Source organism: Scylla paramamosain, chromosome 48, assembly GCF_035594125.1.
Source record: "Scylla paramamosain isolate STU-SP2022 chromosome 48, ASM3559412v1, whole genome shotgun sequence".
NCBI classification, from domain to species: domain Eukaryota; kingdom Metazoa; phylum Arthropoda; class Malacostraca; order Decapoda; family Portunidae; genus Scylla; species Scylla paramamosain.
In genome coordinates this window covers 182,501-198,697 of record NC_087198.1, presented here as the reverse complement: position 1 = coordinate 198,697, position 16,197 = coordinate 182,501, and the positions used below count along the sequence as shown (strand labels likewise).

Genomic DNA, 16,197 nt, shown 5'->3' with positions numbered 1-16,197 from the left:
CAGAAATTAAATTGTCAGTGGAGACGTAGAGACAAATTCCCTTGGTTATACTTTTCTTTCTTTTCTTTTCTTTTTTTTTCTAGATGTGGAGGTGGACACTAAAATAATACAGTCAGTAGAAGAGAAGAGAGAAATTGATTGGGTTAGTCTCTTTTCGCCGCTGTTAGTAAGGATGGTGGTAGACAATGAAATTAAATAGTCAGTAGAGCTGTAAAGACAAACTGCGTTGGTTAACATGTTTACTGCTGCTAGAGGTGGTGGTGGTGGTGGTGGTGGTGGTGGTGGTGGTGGACAGTGAAATCCATTAGGAGAGACTGGTAATAATGTGGTTATAGTTACATTGGAGCTGCGGGCATCACCACCTGTGTTTATAGTGATATTCAGTGATACTCGTAATATAATGTGATGCACTACGAAAGTCTGTGGCTGTAGTAAGGAGCCCATAGAGGGAATCCCTAAGTAAAAACGGAAACAATATAAATAAATAGATACCTTATTCCTTTAATTTTGTACTGACTTATGTGTTAGGTTCATTTTAGCAAAGGAAACACTGATGATTACCATGAAGCAAACCTGAAATAAGATATACCATACAATTTCATGCATCAAGCTAAGAAAGACGTGCAATACACACAAAGGAGCAGTTACTACAAACAATTAACACACACAGTGCTGCAAAATTCAGAATTCCCAGTAACGTGAACGCGAGCCAGCAAGTAACGGTGGCGTGGACAAAGACAACCGATACATGGGAAACAAGAGACACAACTACCAACTTTACCAACAAAAATAACACAATATGTGGACAAAAAAAATATATAAATTTCTTGTCGCCATCCTATGACAACTGACTCTCACTGAAAAAAAAAAAAAAAAGAAGACAAAAATGTTGAGGCTTAGAAGACGAGAGGTGGTGGTGGCAGTGGTGGTGATGGTGGCTGCAGTCCCCGGGTAGAGAGATTAGAAGCGCGAATGTTGCAGGATTTAATGCAGAGAAAGTGTGAGACGTTATCTGGACAAGTTTTCAGTTCGTCAGTGTAGGGGCAGCCAGAGTGAGGAAGGTGGTGGGCGTGGAGGTAATCAATGCATCCTGGGTTTTCATTAATTCTGTCATTTCTTCCTTTATCGTGTGTTAATTGATGTTCTTCGTAGGATGCCATACAGATAAAGGTGTTCCTAGCTGCCTTGCCTACATTCCTTTTACTTGTCTCTTAAGACATGTGAGTATTCTCAGCCCTGTGTGGGATTAAGACAATATGAACGAAGGAAATACAGGAAGGAGCAAGGTGCCATTTTGTAAAGTGTGAACACAAGGAAGGCTTTTTGTTTAGTGATGTATTTTATGACAGGCTGCAGTCTCATAAGTGTTCTTAACATTTATTACAGTTTTCTTCTGCCTTGTTGTCTGTGTCAGTTAATATTTCCAGTCTTGTATTCTGGTTTCATTGTTGTCTTTTTTTTTCTGATCCTGCTCTCTCTCTCTCTCTCTCTCTCTCTCTCTCTCTCTCTCTCTCTCTCTCTCTCTCTCTCTCTCTCTCTCTCTCTCTCTCTCTCTGTCTCTCTGTCTGTCTGTCTGTCTGTCTCTCTCTGTCTGTCTCTGTCTGTCTCTGTCTCTCTGTCCATTAATTTGTTCCCTTTCCATCGCTGGTGTGTCTCTTTGCAGTCTTATGTTGTCATTGTAGCCTTGCATTTTGTTGGCAGCTGTGTCTCCTGTTTCCAGCTTTGTCTCCTCTTTCCTGGGATAATCTTGTCTTTCCAGGGTCGTCTGATGTGTGTGTGATGTGTGTGTGTGTGTGTGTGTGTGTGTGTGTGTGTGTGTGTGTGTGTGTGTGTGTGTGTGTGTGTGTGTGTGTGTGTGTGTGTGTGTGTCTGTGTGTGTGTGTCTGTGTGTGTGTGTGTGTGTGTGTGTGTGTGTATGTGTGTGTGTGTGTGTGTGTGTGTGTGTTTGTTTTCGTAGTGAGTGTGTGTGTGTGTGTGTGTGTGTGTGTGTGTGTGTGTGTGTGTGTGTTTGTTTTCGTAGTGTGTGTGTGTGTGTGTGTGTGTGTGTGTGTGTGTGTGTGTGTGTGTGTGTGTGTGTGTGTGTGTGTGTGTGTTTGTGTGTGTGTGTGTGCGTCTGTGTGTGTGTGTGTGTGTGTGTGTGTGTGTGTGTGTGTGTGTGTTTGTTTTCGTAGTGAGTGTGTGTGTGTGTGTGTGTGTGTGTGTGTGTGTGTGTGTGTGTGTGTGTGTGTGTGTGTGTGTGTGTGTGTGTTTTCCTAGTGAGTGTGTGTGTGTTGGTGTTTGTTTACTTTGCAGTTGACAAATTGTTTACCTGTCTGTGTGTTCCTGTGTCTATATGTTTCTCTATCTACTTTTCTTTCTTTGTATCTAAATAATCTACTTATCTATTTATCTATCTATATATCTAGTAATCTTTCTATCTACCCATCTATCCATCTATTAATCTACATACCTCTCTATCTCTCTCAATGTAAGAATCTATGTATTTATTTATTCTTTTATTTATTTTTTTATCCGTAGCTAACTAACACAATTTTTTCCAATTTAGTTATATTTGGAGCATATTTCTAGTAATTGGTGTTGCAGCCCCTCCCCTTCTCTCTCTCTCTCTCTCTCTCTCTCTCTCTCTCTCTTATTCTCCCTTTCTTTTTTCACGATTTTTCCTCGTAGCATTGTCGCATACCACTTTATTCAGCATTCCTGTCGTATGAGAGAGTACGCAAAGGAAGGAAGGAATAAAAGGAGAGAAACAGAGAATTGAAGCAAGGCAGGAATGCGTGGCAGGAAAAAAAAAAAAATTGAAGAAGAGAAAAGAAAGGAGGAAAAATATAAAAAAAATAATAAAAGTACTGGTAAGATAAAATAGATAAAAAGAATGAAGAGGGAGAGAAAGAGGAGTTGGAAAGCCACGAAGGAAGGAAGGAAGGAAGGAAGGAAGGAAGAATGTGTGATGAGCAAGGAAAAGATAGAAAAGAAGAATAGAACAGAATAAAAAAAAAATAAGGAACAGTAAGAGAGAGAGAGAGAGAGAGAGAGAGAGAGAGAGAGAGAGAGAGAGAGAGAGAGAGAGAGAGAGAGAGAGAGAGAGAGAGAGAAGCTAGAACGGACAGATGGCGTGGGAAAAAAGTAAATGAAAGGAAGAAAATAAGTAACAAAAGAAGGAAACAAGAAAATTACTGATAAAGGAACGAAGATGAGGAAAAGCCGGTCACAAGGAAAAGGAAAAATAGGAGAACAGAAAAAAACAAAAGAAAAAGCAAGAGAAAGAAAATGAAGGAAAGAATAAAGGGAGGCAGGCAGGCAGGCAGGCAGGCAGGCAGGCAGGCAGCGAGGACGGGTGAGAGGAGGGGGAAGGAAAGTAAAGGAAGGAAAAGTTGGGGGAGGAAAGAAGGGAGTGCAGTAAAACCCAGGCCAGAAACACGACCTAGTTTTATGTATTGAATCTCGCCTTCCCGAGAGTGAGCGCCCCGCTACTGCTTCATCAACACACTCCACACACAGACTGCTTCGTTTTAACTGCTTCATTCACGGCTCTCCCCAGCTCGCCTTCCTCCCCTTCCCTCTCTCCCGACTCATCCTCTCAAACCTTTCTTCTTCTCCTCCTCCTCCCTCCCACCTCCCACTACTCCTCACCTTCCAGTCCTTCATCTCCTTTCCCTCCTCTTCCTCCCTTCCTCCCTAATCATTCCCCTACCTTCCCTACTCCGTCTTCCTCCTCCTCCTCCTCCCGACCCTTCTCTCTCCTCCTCTCCCTTCTCCTGGCGACCCTACCCGTTCCCTCCGACCCTTTCTCTCCCTTCCCTTTCCTTCCCCCTCCTCTTCCACACCAGTCTTTCCCTCCTTCCTTCCCTAGTATTCAGCTCCCCTCCTACCCATCCCTTCTCAGTGTCTCCTCCCCTTCCCTCCTCCTCTTCAGTGCCTCTTTCTGTTCCCTCCTGAACCCTCAAACTCCCAAATTCTTCCCACCCTTCTCCTCCTCCCTCCTCAGCGCTTCATCCTCCGTCCCAGCGTCTCCTTCCCCTCCCTCCCCCCGGCGCGGCTGTAAGGAATGTAACCTCGGGTAGAGTTTTCTGGGGACGCCGCGAGTGAGGCACAAAGGCAAAACATAGACAGGTGCATTTGTTTGGGTTAAGTCCCTCCGCGCAGCCAGACAGTCTGCCCTTCCTCCATCCACCCGGTCTGTCACCCACCCCCTTCCTTTCCTGCTGCCTCCGTTCCGCCCCTGCACCAGTTTCAACACCGCCTCTCCCCCCCCACCCCCACTTTTCATCTCCCTCTCTCTCTCTCTCTTTTTTTTTTTTACATAATTTTTTTATCTATTTATTTATTTTTTTCTTTTCTCTTTCGTCTATTCGTTTTGTGTCACTGTCATCTTCTGTTTTATTTTTTTTATGCTTATTTTCCAACCTCGCATTATCTTCTGTTCTTTCCTCCTCTCCCCGCATTCTTTTCCATCATCTTTTCCTTTCGTTTGTTGCTCCCTCCCTACACCTTTCTTCCTCCCTCAAACTTTCAACTGTTTTCATTGTCTTATTCCTATTCCTTTTCTCTTCTTGCTTTTTTTCCTTTTTTTTCTTTTTTCTTTTTATTTTTTTTTACCTCTTAAACCTCCTCCTACCTCCCTCTCATTTTAATTTACAATCATTTTAATTTACAACGTCTTTTTATATTTTTTTTGTTCACCTAGCAGCATTTTTCCTCCCTCTTTTCATTCCTCCATTTACTTAGCCCCTTTCGCCATCATCTTCGTTATCATTATTATTATCTTTTTTTTTTTACTTTTTTCTTTACTTCCACCATCTTTCGTCTCTCTTATTCTCATATCTACAATTATTTTCTCTTCTTCCATTATTATCTCTCGTGTTCTTCCTTTTTTTCATTTTGCACCCTTCTCTCTATCTCTCTTGTTTTATTTGATTTGATTATCTCCTTCTTCTGTCATCTTCTTCATCTTCCCCCCTTTCCTCCCTCTATATTTCAGTTTACCTCTTATCTTTCTTCCTCTCTCTCATTCTCATTCCTCCATTTAACTATCTCTTTTTTTTTCTCTATGATACGTTCCTCTTTTATTTTTATCGTGTTTGCCTTTTCCTCTATCTTTACTAATCCTTCTCCTTTATTCTCTTTATTCTTTCATCATTTCGTCTCCCGCATCACCCTCTTGTTTATCAATTTTATTTATTATTTACTTTTGTTACTCTTATTCCTCTTTTTCCTCTGTCTGGAATCTTTATCTGTGTCTTTTGCTTCACTTATCTCCCTCCACCATTTTCGTGTTCCTCTTCCTTTACTTTCCATCAGCATCTCTCTTCTTTTCAAATCATTCATTTATTTGGTTAGTTTAGTTCGTTACTTATTCATTTACTTATTTCTACTTATTTTTACCTTCCTTTTCATTTTGTCTTCTCTATTCCCAAGTTCTATTTTCTCCCTACGTCTCCTTCCTCTATTCTGTTTTCGTCTCTTTGCCTATATGCTCTCCCTCCTCCTGTTCTTCCACGATTCTCTCTCTCTCTCTCTCTCTCTCTCTCTCTCTCTCTCTCTCTCTCTCATCTTACCTCCCTTCATTTCTCTCTTTAACAGTCTACTCCCCCTCCTCCTTTCCCTCCTCCTCCTCCTCCTCCTCCTCCTCCTCCTCCTCGCATTACCCCGTTCCCATCTTTACCAGTGTGTTATTTTCGTTCTTCCATGTTTGGTAGGAAGTTCGTTTTCTCTATTACGTTCCTTATTTTCTTTGGTTACCCCTTACGTGCCGCTGATGGTCGCTTCCGTTTTCTCTATTACGTTCCTTATTTTCTTTGGTTACCCCTTACGTGCCGCTGATGGTCGCTTCCGTTTTCTTTCCCTAAATGCAGATAGTTTGCTTTCCTCTTTTTCTTTTTTTTTTCAGCATTTATTTCCTTGTATTTATTTTTCTTCCCTTCTTCCACTTTTTTTTTTTTTTTTTTTTTGTGTGTGTGTGTGTGTGTGTGTGTGTGTGTGTGTGTATGTGTGTGCATTATTTGAAGTTTGCATCCGAGGCGGGCGTGTTTTCATGGAGCAAGGACAAGAGAGAAAGGAGGAAGGAACGGAGCGAAGAGGAGGAGGAGGAGGGGAAGATTAAGGGGAGGAGGAGGAGGAGGAGGAGGAGGGAACACAATGGAAATAGAGCGAAGGTAAGAGATGAATAGATGGGTGAAAACAGGAAAGGGAAGGAGGAAACAAACGTGAAAGGGAAGAGGAGGAGGAGGAGGAAAAGGAGAAGGAAGAGGGGAAGGAGGATGAGGACAAGGAGGAGGATGAGGAATAGTAGCAGGAGAAAGAGGAAGATAAAGAAAAAAAAAAAAGAACAGGGGAGGAAAAAATATCAATAGGAGGAGGAGGAGGAGGTGGAGGAGGAGGAGGAGGAGGAGGAATGAAAATGAGACGAGGGAAGAGAGAGGTGAGTGACGAGAAGCAGAATCTTCAAAACCCTTCACGTGGAAGTAATGCTGCTTTTATTGCTTGTGACAGTGTGGGGTAAGCACACACACACACACACACACACACACACACACACACACACACACACACACACACACACACATCACCGATTTATAGCTCAAAGTATAACAGAATTCTACATTATTTACTTTTAGCACAGTACGTATTAGTCAGAGAGAGAGAGAGAGAGAGAGAGAGAGAGAGAGAGCGCATGTACGTCTAACACACACACACACACACACACACACACACACACACACACACACACACACACACACACACACAGGAATCATTAGCTTAACCTAATCATGAAGGAAAAGTAACATTTAATCTCAATCACAAAATCGAAATAAAAGTTTAGAGTTCATCAACGACAAAACAACGAAACCTTTGCATCTGGAAAATAAATAAATAAATAAAATAAATAAATAAATAAATCCTCACCAAATCCTATAAAACAAATATTTCTTCTGTAACAAAGCAAGATTAAATGTGTAGCAGAGGAAAAAGAGCAGCTGACAACAGGAAAAGAAAACGGAGACTATGATGATGAACAGAAAACGGCATCATTGAAAAATACACATATCGTTCTGGCAAACACGCGATGCTTCTTGAAAATCAGTGTTTTGATTGTAACTCTTTTTTTTTTTTTTTGAGGGTGAATAAAATGATTTGTCCTTACAGATTATTGACATCTTTTTCCTTGAGTTGGTTTAGTTTTATCCTGAAATCCAAATTCCCCTTTACGGCATTAATGAAAACATGTCACTGCCAGACTCACAGTGCCTCTTGAAGTTAAGTTTATCGCATTAACTCTTCATGGATTTTGAGTTTTTAGAATATTATTATTTTCATCTAGAGATTGTCCATGATTCCCACTTTCCCAGCATGCTTCTTTGTGTGTGTTAAAGACCTTCCTCTGCCTCGATACGTAACCTGAACAAAAACTGTATTCCTGTATTAACCCAAGTGTCTAAGCGTCTCTCTCTCTCTCTCTCTCTCTCTCTCTCTCTCTCTCTCTCTCTCTCTCTCTCTCTCTCTCTCTCTCTCTCTACGTCTAGTTAAGCTACAATACTCGTCGCGTAAATGGAGCAGTACTTTATTCTTGTATTAACGTTATTCATGTATCAGATTCAGTTTACCAGCGTGTCTTTCTGTATACTTAAGACGTCTTCCCGCCTCGACGCTCCTGCACTCCATTGGTAAAAACTGCAACAATCCTCGTGTACATATTGCAGTGCTTTCATCTTGTATTAAGTGCCTAAGCATGAGTTTTCTTGTGTCTCTCTATACACTTAAGAGCTTTTCCTACCTCGACACTGCCATGCTTCCCTGCATCATGCCGCCCTGGCCAGGATAAACACCTCAGTAATCTTCCTCTGCATGTATAGAAATACTTTATATTTGTATGATCCCAAGTATTTAGGCGTGTGTTTCCTTGTCTCTCTCTACACCAGTGGCTCTTGACCTTGTTGCAGGTACTGAACCCTGCAAGTTGAGAACCACTGCCCTACACACTTGAGTCTTTTTCCCGCTTTGACGCTGCCACGCCCCGCTGCACCACGCCGCCTTAACCAGGAAACACTCCTGTCGCGGCAGTTTTGCGTCTCCTTCACTCTGTGGTGACTGCGCTGATTATGCCACTGCGCGGGTGAGGAATATTACGAGGGGCAGACTTCCCTTCACTGACCATCCTGGTGAACTAGCCTACAACTTTGCTATCCTCCATGACCTAGAGCAATTGGTGCAACACCCTACTGGTATTCCTGACCGTCTTGGAGATACACCCAACATTCTTGACCTTTTCCTGACCTCTAATCCTTCTGCTTATGCTGTCACCCTTTCTTCTCCGTTGGGCTCCTCCGATCACAATCTCGTATCTTTATCTTGTCCTATCACTCCAATCCCTCCTCAGGATCCCCCTAAGCGAAGGTGCCTCTGGCGTTTTGCCTCTGCTAGTTGGGGGGACCTGAGGAGGTATTTTGCTGATTTTCCTTGGAATGACTACTGCTTCCGTGTCAGAGACCCGTCTTTGTGTGCTGAGCGCATAACAAAGATGATAGTGTCTGGCATGGAGGCCTACATTCCTCACTCTTTTTCTCGTCCTAAACCTTCTAAACCTTGGTTTAACACAGCTTGTTCTCGTGCTATACATGATAGAGAGGTGGCCCACAAAAGGTACTTAAGCCTTTCATCACCAGAATCTCATGCACTTTATATTTCTGCTCGGAACCATGCCAAGCCTGTTCTCCAACTAGCCAAAAACATTAACAGAAAATGTCAAAACCTTTCATGATCTAGCTCCCCTCGTGATTTCTGGCATCTAGCCAAAAATATCTCCAATAACTTTGCTTCTTCTTCTTTCCCTCCTCTACTTCAACCAGATGGCACCACTGCTATCACATCTATTTCTAAGGCTGAACTCTTTGCTCAAACCTTTGCTAAAAACTTTACCTTGGACGATTCTGGGCTTGTTCCTCCCTCTCCTCCACCCTCTGACTACTTCATGCCACCTCTTAAAATTCTTCGCAATGATGTTTTCCATGCCCTCGCTGGCCTAAACCCTAGGAAGGCTTATGGACCTGATGGGTCCCTCCTATTGTTCTCCGAAACTGTACCTCCGTGCTTGCACCTTGCCTAGTCAAACTCTTTCAGCTCTGTCTGTCAACATCTACCTTTCCTTCTTGCTGGAAGTTTGTCTACATTCAACCTGTTCCTAAAAAGGGTGACCGCTCTAATCCCTCAAACTACCGTCCTATTGCTTTAATTTCCTGCTTATCTAAAGTTTTTTAATCTATCCTCAACAGGAAGATTCTTAAACATCTATCACTTCACAACCTTCTATCTGATCGCCAGTATGGGTTCCGTCAAGGCCGCTCTACTGGTGATCTTCTGGCTTTCCTTACTGAGTCTTGGTCATCCTCTTTTAGAGATTTTGGTGAAACTTTTGCTGTTGCCTTGGACATATCAAAAGCCTTTGATAGAGTCTGGCACAAAGCTTTGATTTCCAAACTACCCTCCTACGGTTTCTATCCTTCTCTCTGTAACTTCATCTCAAGTTTCCTTTCTGACCGTTCTATTGCTGCTGTGGTAGACGGTCACTGTTCTTCTCCTAAATCTATTAACAGTGGTGTTCCTCAGGGTTCTGTCCTGTCACCCACTCTCTTCTTATTATTCATTAATGATCTTCTAAACCAAACTTCTTGTCCTATCCACTCCTACGCTGATGATACCATCCTGCACTTTTCCACGTCTTTTCATAGACGTCCAACCCTTCAGGAGGTAAACATATCACGCAGGAAAGCCACAGAACGCCTGACTTCTGATCTTTCTAAAATTTCTGATTGGGGCAGAGCAAACTTGGTATTGTTCAATGCCTCAAAAACTCAATTCCTCCATCTATCAACTCGACACAACCTTCCAGACAACTATCCCCTCTTCTTCAATGACACTCAACTGTCCCCCTCTTCTACAGTGAACATCCTCGGTCTGTCCTTTACTTATAATCTGAACTGGAAACTTCACATCTCATCTCTAGCTAAAACAGCTTCTATGAAGTTAGGTGTTCTGAGACGTCTCCGCCAGTTTTTCTCACCCCCCCAGCTGCTAACTCTGCACAAGGGCCTTATCCGTCCATGTATGGAGTATGCTTCACATGTATGGGGGGGTTCCACTCATACTGCTCTTCTAGACAGGGTGGAATCAAAAGCTTTTCATCTCATCAACTCCTCTCCTCTAACTGAGTGTCTTCAGCCTCTCTCTCACCGCCGCAATGTTGCATATCTAGCTGTCTTCTACCGCTATTTTCATGCCAACTGCTCTTCTGATCTTGCTAACTGCATGCCTCCCCTCCTCCCGCGGCCTCGCTGCACAAGACTTTCTTCTTTCTCTCACCCCTATTCTGTCCACCTCTCTAATGCAAGAGTTAACCAGTATTCTCAATCATTCATCCCTTTCTCTGGTAAACTCTGGAACTCCCTGCCTGCTTCTGTATTTCCACCTTCCTATGACTTGAATTCCTTCAAGAGGGAGGTTTCAAGACACTTATCCACCAATTTTTGACCACTGCTTTGACCCTTTTTTTGTGACTGGCATTTCAGTGGGCATTTTTTTTTTATTAGATTTTTGTTGCCCTTGGCCAGTATCCTTCCTACTTAAAAAAAAAAAAAATAAATAAATAAATAAAAAAATAACACGATGGAAAGGCTGAGACGTTGAAGAACACGGGACTCGAACGTGGAGTGAAGATGAAGAACGCGCGACTTCCAGGCGGAGTGAACACGAAGAACACGCGACTCGCAGGCGGAGTGAGCACGTTGAGGAACACGCCACTCGGCACGGAGTGAACAAAATGAACAACACGTGACTCGCAGGCGGAGTGAGCACGTTGAGGAACACGCCACTCGGCACGGAGTGAACAAAATGAACAACACGTGACTCGCAGGCGGAGTGAACACTTTAAAGAACACGGGACTCGGAGGTGGAGTGAACATGAAGAACACGCCACTCGGAGGCGAAGCGAAGACAATCCAGTCACCAGGAGAACACGAGAGTCTTCAGATTATAATGAACGCAGTCGTGTGTGTGTGTGTGTGTGTGTGTGTGTGTGTGTGTGTGTGTGTGTGTGTAGGAGTGAGTATACGAGATAACACAATCTCGTATTTCATGTCAAAACGATAATATCAAACAAACTTATGAATAGCAAACAAGGAAGAGAGTACCAACCATATGACACACACACACACACACACACACACACACACATTCTCTTCCCTCCAAAACACACACACACAGGAATTAATATAAACAAAAAAAACAAAGATGAGCCAAACACTTCCAAAACAACACAAGGCAACACAGAATCACCTGGGCTCCTTGAAAATCACAATTGAGACTCACAGAGAGACAGGGAGAGACTAAACATTTTGAAGTTCATGCACTCCTTCATTCTTTCGTCTCGCTTTTGTTGCTTCTCTCTCTCTCTCTCTCTCTCTCTCTCTCTCTCTCTCTCTCTCTCTCTCTCTCTCTCTCTCTCTCTCTCTCTCTGTAACACTATATTCATGTTTAAAGATTGAGAAAAGAGTAGGTGGAGGTTTTGAAATTATCGTAAAAATGAAAAAAAAAAATGTGAGAGAATCCGTGAACTGTTACATGAAGTGGAGTGGTGATACCAGTAGTAGTAGTAGTAGTGGTTATGTAATAGTTGTGTAAAGTAATAAGAATACTGCATGTTATGAAGGTAAATGTAATTAATAACAATGTTTTTAGCAGCAATGAAAGCGTTGAGTACCACAACACTGCTTCTTAACACCACAACAACAACAACAACAACAACAACAACAACACACAGCTGCCACTGGACACACAACAACACTGTGAACTACCACCAACAGACTAATACACATCACAATTCTATTACATATTCTTTTCCACTCCCACGTGCATCTCTGAGTCTCATCATCTATACGTTAAAATAACAAAATTAAAGTAAATCACTGCAAAAATAAATAAATAAATAAAGCTACAAACTAATATCAAAATAATGAAAATCAGAATACATTTCAAGTTCTAGGCGAGAAAATTATCACATTATTTCCTGCTCCTTGTACTGCTTAACCTTCTTATCTAGACGTAAAATTATCACATTATTTCCTGCTCCTTGTACTGCTTAACCTTCTTATCTAGACGTAAAATTATCACATTATTTCCTGCTCCTTGTACTGCTTAACCTTCTTATCTAGACGTAAAATTAGCACATTATTTCCTGCTCCTTGTACTGCTTAGCCTTCTTATCTAGACGTAAAATTAGCACAATAAAATAAACCTCTGGCGTAAAATAAAGAATCAAATGAACAATAAAAAGCTTAACAAGTTTTAGGCGGAGCAATTGTTATATTTTCTTTTCTAATTTCACGTGCCCCTCCACCTTATTATCTACAAGGCAAAATATCAAAGCAAGCCACAAAAATACGCAATAGTTAACAAGGTAAGTAACATTTTCACTTCATTTACGCTGCAGCAAAGTTAATTAAGTTAATGACTGTTTACCTGAGCACCACTCTCACCTCACTGACCTCTTTCATCACTTAGCCTTCATTACATAGAGATCAGACTCTCTCTCTCTCTCTCTCTCTCTCTCTCTCTCTCTCTCTCTCTCTCTCTCTCTCTCTCTCGTGAAGAAAGAAAACGTTACCCCTAGTCGGTCTTCATAGAAAATGGAGAAATTACTCAGCGGAATAAAAAAAAAAAAAGCTGATCTTGTTGGAAAGAAAATACAGAATTAATGTCATGTTTGAAGGGGGGAGAGGAGGAAGAGGAGGAAGAGGAGGAGGAGCAGGAGGAGGAGGAGGAGGAGCAGGAGGAGGAGGAGGAGGAGCAGGAGAAGGAGGAGGAGGAAAAATAATAAGATAAATAAAAATGGAGAGGGAATGAAAACAAGCAAGTAAGAAAAGAAAGAAAGAAAAAAAGAGGGAGGGAGGGAGGGAGGGAGGAAAATAATAAAGGAAGGACTGGGAGAAAAAGTGATGAAGGGAAACAATGAGGGATAATTGATAAAAAGGAAAAGGATACGACAAAAGTTGAAGAAAGGAAAAAAAAAGAGGAGAAAACATGAACAACGAATAAGTGGAAGATATTAGAAAGTGGGGAGAAGAGAGAGAGAGAGAGAGAGAGAGAGAGAGAGAGAGAGAGAGAGAGAGAGAGAGAGAGAGAAAGTTCACAAAAGTAAATGTAATTCTTCAACATTTATTTATCTTACAGATTGAGAAATAGCCTACTTCCTAACTCCTCTCTCTCTCTCTCTCTCTCTCTCTCTCTCTCTCTCTCTCTCTCTCTCTCTCTCTCTCTCTCTGTCTGTCTGTCTGTCTGTCTGTCTTGTGTGTAGTGTAGTGTGCAGTGTGTCTCTTGTGTGACTGCGTAGTGTAGGAAATCTTTAAAACTATCTATATATCTCTCTCTATCTATTTTTATATGTATGTATGTATGTATGTATGTATGTATCTGTGTGTCGATCTGCCTACGTATCTAGGAATCAGCCTCTATATTCTACGTATTATAATACTGTATGATGCACGTGTGTCCGATTCCAGCACAATTTTTTTAGAAGCGGTAAACTCTTCCTTTAGTGTCAAGTTGAGAGCACATTGTTGTACATCTGTGAGTCAGTAATCTTCTTCGCCCCATCAGTTAAGAGAGAGCCGCCTGAGGTGTGCTTTCCACTCACAAACTGACCTTTATATTTGAAAAAAAACGGCTTAAGCTCGTCAGTGAGGGCTGCAACACTATTATTTCCTTGTGGTAGTTATTCCTCTTCAGAAAGCAATGATTGGTGTGTTAACATGAGCGGCTTCTTTCACTGATAAACTTGGGGAATTCCCTGTCTGATATCTTACTTGCATATTACTAAGAGTTTATGTCTGTTGTTATTTTGTCCACCTTACTAATGCAGGAGTTGAACAATGTATTCACTGTCACTGGCACACTCAGGAGTTCTCCTTGGCATCTTATTTCCACGTCCCTCCGGCTTTGTTTTTTATTCTTATTCTGTCCATCTTACTAATGCAAGAGTTAAGCAGTATCTTGACTCTCACATCTTTCACTAGCACACTCAGGAATTCTGCTTGATACTGTATTCCCACAGCCCTATGATTTTCTGCTTATTTCTACCTATATTCTGTGCACCTTACTAGCGCAAGAGTTCACCGGTATATTTACTCTTTCACCTTTCAATGGCAAACTTAACAATTCTCTGTCTGATGTTCAATTTCCATCTCTCAACGATTTTCATCTTTTTATCTTGATCCTATAATGTCCGCTTTATTAATGCAAGAGATATCGTGTTTTCACATACCTAATAACTTTCATTTTATTCTTATTCATTGACTGTTCAGCTCACTAACGCAAGAATAAAAAAAAAAAATGTCCACTATTTCACCTCTTTCAGTGGCAAACTCTGGAACTCTGTCACGCCACACTCCCCATGAATGAATGTCTTTGAGGAGACATAACCACTCTGGAGCTGCCTGCCTGCTTCTGTCACGCCACACTCCCCATCAATGAATGTCTTTGAGGAGACATAACCACTCTGGAGGTGCCTGCCTGCTTCTGTCACGCCACACTCCCTATCAATGAGTGTCTTTGAGGAGACATAACCACTCTGGAGCTGCCTGCCTGCTTCTGTCACGCCACACTCCCCATCAATGAATGTCTTTGAGGAGACATAACCACTCTGGAGCTGCCTGCCTGCTTCTGTCACGCCACACTCCCCATCAATGAGTGTCTTTGAGGAGATATGTTTCAAGACACATCCTCCAATTCTGGATTATATTTTCAATAATTTTCTTTAGGGACTGGCACATGAATGGGCCTTTGTTTCTGCCTTTGTTGCTCTTCACCAGTGCCCCTCTTACAAAAAATAAATAAATGAATAAAAATAAAAATCTTGAACTACTTGATTATCAAAACACATCTTATGAACACCAACATTTATGTTCTCCAGACTGTAAGGAAACGGATGTGGTTATTCGTGAAAGCGTATCAGACAACGTGTCCTTGGATACACTCAGATGATTTTTTGATTCCTTGGCAATGAAAACGCAAAAATTCTACATCTTATAAACTTTAAATCCTCTTGTGTTATCCAGCTTATAATGAAACACATGCCTTATCACTGCTAACATACAACACGTGTTACTGTCACACTACTTCACACAGACGATTAAAATAAAAAATAAATAAATAAATAAATAAAATAGTAAAATCCTCTATCTTATGAAGTTTAACTCCTGGTGTGTCATCTAGTTTATAATGAAGCAGAAGCATCATTACTGTTAACATACAAGCACACGTGTCACTACCTTCACACAGATGATAAAATAAAAACAAACATAAACATCGTAAAATCCAACATCCTACAAACTCTAAACCCTCTTATGGCATCACATTATCATTAAACCTCCACGGTGTTGCTGGAAACGTACACAAACACGTGTCCTTCACCGCCCTCTCTTTTGTACCTCGGTCGCTTCTCGTCTAGGAGGTTCAATAAAGACTCCTCTCTCAGCGCTGGTCGCCTCATGGTCAGCCAGGAATGAACACTCGCGCACCACAACTTGTGGAATTAATCTACATATGGAATGCTACTTTCCTTTTTCCTTTGCATCGTCTCAGCTTCAATACATTCCCACGTGGGCATAAAGGGAAGGTAAATAATGGTTGCAATGTTGCTGTGGATTCTGTTGCAGTTCCGTGAATTTGTCCAGCTGCATCCAGTGTGCCTTGCCCGAGGTTTTATTTATTTATTTATTTACGTATTTTTGTTCTTCTCTTCCTTCTCTTCCTAATTATTTTTTTTCTTCATCATACGCTACTCTGCCATTCTGTGAGCTTCTCTTCATATGTTTTTATCTCTTCTCATATAATATTTCTGCTAATTGTTAGAGGTTTGTTTACTTTTTATATATTTTTCCTTCCCTTTCTCCTACTTATTCTTTTCTTCTTCCCACACTATCCCTTTATACTTTTAACTCCTCTTCCTACCCTTTTCTTTCTTCCTCATGTAACACTTCTGCTAACAACACACCACGGTCTAACTTATTCCACATAACTACCCAAATACGTTCTCCTCTATCCCAATTAATTATCTAGCCATTGTTTCTTTCGTTCCACTTAATTCACAAGTAACTGTCCAAAATATTAAAGAGCCATGTTCTCCTTTATCCCATCTAATCAACTGACCAC

The 16,197-nt window shown here is 41.5% G+C and overlaps 2 long non-coding RNA genes across 2 annotated transcripts in view; one reads left to right on the top strand and one right to left on the bottom strand.

Moving 5' to 3' along the window:
• Nucleotides 1-16,197, bottom strand: part of LOC135095204 (uncharacterized) — a 34,209-nt gene that overhangs the window by 14,372 nt on the left and 3,640 nt on the right. The window lies entirely within an intron of this gene.
• The window catches only part of LOC135095279 (uncharacterized), a 2,490-nt gene continuing 2,309 nt past the window's right edge, over nucleotides 16,017-16,197 (top strand). The window contains exon 1 of the long non-coding RNA XR_010264206.1: nucleotides 16,017-16,197. This exon is cut by the window's right edge and continues 536 nt beyond it. This is a non-coding gene — a long non-coding RNA (uncharacterized LOC135095279).